Genomic DNA, 3,574 nt, shown 5'->3' with positions numbered 1-3,574 from the left:
ATCTGAGGGTGAGTGCTGCATCTTTTTTAGTTTTTATTATTCAAAGGGGTTCACTGGAATAAATGACAGTTGGAAATATACTGAGTTTCTCATGGGCTAAATCCATCTTCATTCAGAAAGAAGATTTCCTGTATGCTGTGCTTGACAAACATATTACACTAAATCAGTACTTTGATCCCACCCAAATTCCAATACCACTGTGCATACTTTGTCTGTCTTACTTTATGAATCACTCAATAAAACACACCCAGTTCAAGATATTATTGGCAATGCTACAGTGTATGTACATTAAATCTCTTTTTAAACAGAAACCTTGGAACCTGGAATGTTGCCAGTGCTTGAATCCAAGAAAAAATTGAAATGCATAATGTAAAGCTTCTTAATATACCTGACACCCTTCAACTGTTCCCACAGTTAAAAAATATTACAGCTTACATTTGTACCTCAACCAGGCACGCAGGAGATCAAGCCCTATATGATGGTAAAAGAAAACTAAATAATCATATTTATATCAGGTGAGCAAGGCTGATTTGGAAATTATTGAGAAAATCAGGCTAGTCAGGAGCTCCTTTAGGGCTGTAATTGCTCTTTCACATCATAGCTAATTTAATTAAACAGAAAAACTATTTTTGGACTAAACAGCTCTTTAAACTTTTGGTACCTTCTATTACAAACCATCTGGCCCTGTATGTAGTCAGATTTCTTAACTCATACTTTATCACTGTCTTCTTCAGAAATTGTACTTGGGGTTTTGTGTGTATTTGTATTCCCTACAATTCCGTGTACATTTATTTCAGATAAAACAGTTAATTCTTTGGATTCCCTCCCAGTTCAATAGCTGAAAATTTCAGTGTAGGAACCAACACATGTCAAGAACTGTTATTCAGTTCTTCTCTTTATTTTGGGTAGCAATTTGGTGGTTATTTCCTCTGTTATATAATCCTTTCCTCATAGTCTGTAATACTTTTCTAACTCTGTAAATGAGATAAGCATTGAGGGTTTTTTTTTTATATTGTCAGCCTTCATTTTGACAGGAACAACAGTTTCAGTTTTAATTAATTTTTCAGTGAAAGCACTTTTGCTATATTTTGCATATATTTGGCTAGTCTCCAAGTGTTGTGCCACAGTCTGTCCATACCTCTATCTGGGCCCAGTGCTACATGAAGTGTAATTACACAGTTGCTGATTGAGTTGGAGCAGAAGCAGAATGAGTTCACATCTGCCCTCAAAAGACTGAACCAGCACACACATCTGAAAGCTGCCTTCTCCAGAGGTCTAAAATACACGTGTGTGTAACTGACCCTGAAATTCAGTGTTCTTCCTGCAGCAGCCAGGGTTATCTAAACAAAGGGTTCTTAGGAAGTAACCTCTTGACTTCTCCACCCCTCACATTTTTAAGGATTGACAAGTCCTAGCACTTGCACAGACCAGGGTAACAAGCCGTGTCCCGTAACAATCATTCTCCTGACATGCTTCCCACTGGCACCTACCGCCCTTCAGATCAGCAAAAAGAGAGCTTGGCTGCCACTTGGCTGCCTGCATAGGCATGTACCCAGTCCTCCCTGAATAAATGGATTACACCGTTGTTGGCTGAATATGGTGCCAAGAAGACTCCCAGCCAGCTTGTATTCATGTGGGTTATGAAAGAGTGTTACTCCTAAGTCCAACTTAAGTCCAGTTAAAACATGACAAAGGTCTGCAGACAAGGTGCCAGACTCCACTTCTGCCAGGATTTAGGTTTTGTTTCTGTTTTATTTTGGAAAAATGCAATGTCAGTATAAGAAAATAAGAAAGAAGGTTCCAAAACCATCAACAATAACAGAATTAAATGTGCTGTACACAGCAGCCTGCTGAGAGGAGTTTAGAATGAAGGAGAGTGGGGAGAGTTGATGCTGAAGTAAGAAGAGAAAGGATCTTAGGAAAAGAACAGTTGGAGGGGTATGAAACACATGTAAAAAGAGGTTTGGAAGTAGTGATAATTCAATCCCATTTGTCCCTTTGAGATATGTTTTGGGATTTTGGTAACTCATCTCTGGTTCAGAAGAATGTGAGCCATCAGCTCATATGTGTACATATGCCAATATCGAAGCAGATCTAAAGAGATGCAAATTTAAACTCAGTAGACCAGGAAGCAAAGGAATGAATAAATGCAAATATATTAATCTGAATATCAGGTTAGGTATTTCTAGGCAGGGACTAGTTGGGTGGGGAGGGGAGACTGCGTGGGCTGAGGATAGGTTGGAGAGCCTGGCTGGCCCAAGGGCTAATCTAACAGGGAGGGTCTGGCCTGGCATACAACTGAGAGCTGGCACAGTAGGAAACATGCATTAGATTGCTACTGTCATAGTTGTAATGGAATCAGATAGCAAAAAATAGCACAGAAGAATTTTTTGTGTGTATTTTATTTCATGCAGACCACTTTGCTTCTTCTGTTCTCTGTTTCTTTACCTGTAAGATGACAATAATTTATTTCCTTTCAAAATGATTTGCAGATCTAAGATGAAAGGTTGGGGGATAAATGTATCTACAGCAATGGTATCCCTGCTGCACATAGAGGTGGTTGCTGGAATTTCCTGAAATAGCTAAAATTCACCCTTTTTTTTTCTCTTATCAAAGCAAACAAAACCAAAACAACAAAACAAACACAAACAAACAAATGCTTCCCTCCCCCCCAACCAAAAAAACCAAACAAAACAACAAATTCCCCCCCAGGCAATACAGTCAGGAGAAGATTCAGTCTCTTGTTGCTCAGTCTTGTTCCCTTCTGATATGACAGTGAGATAGACACCTCTGAGAACCAGGAAATCCAGAGCTAACATAGAGCAGTACAACCTGAACTCTGCATTGTTTGATCAGTGATTCAGTCTTCCTGTAACACATACACATATGCATGACACCATGACTCCTGAAGCAGAACATCTCAGAGCTGCAGCACTTTAAGCGCTCTTAAGGAAAACTTTATTTTAAGTGCTCTTAAAGGAAAACCTGTGTCCGGGTGAGTACTACTAAATGAAGAATCCTGCACATATGCTGCAGTCAAACTCTGAGACCCATCTCCTTGGAGCAGCCTCTGATGCAGTAATTCTTTGTGCTTTTTCATTGTCAACTTCAGCACCTGAAGGGTAAGATACAGACAGAGATTTCCACTTCACTGCTATTGAGATGACAGACCACTCTTTCTTTGCTCTTTGGTCAAAAGAGTTGTGGATATCACCACTGGTCATGGTCTGAATTGAAAAATGAGGCATCAGGACTTGTCTCCTGACTTGCACACCTCTCTTCCTTTTGTCCACTCAGCTGCCATCCCCATGTCACCACTGCAAGAGATTTGCTTGTAAATTAATGCCAAGAGCCCCGGCAAGCTCCAGGTGCAGCCTTATTTTCGCACTAGGTGGGTATTTCCTAGTTTTAAGAGGTTTGATCATCACTGAACTTGCCACAGAATTTGATGCTGACCTGGAATGATATTAGGAACCCACAAGACAAACTTTATATTAACCAGGCTCTTTCGCAGCAAATTTAGGTGTTAATTTATTAATGGTTGGCATATTGTGTGTTTAAAATCCTTCTGCAA

The sequence above is a fragment of the Lonchura striata genome, chromosome 1 (genome assembly GCF_046129695.1).
Source record: "Lonchura striata isolate bLonStr1 chromosome 1, bLonStr1.mat, whole genome shotgun sequence".
NCBI classification, from domain to species: domain Eukaryota; kingdom Metazoa; phylum Chordata; class Aves; order Passeriformes; family Estrildidae; genus Lonchura; species Lonchura striata.
This window is presented reverse-complemented; position numbering follows the sequence as displayed.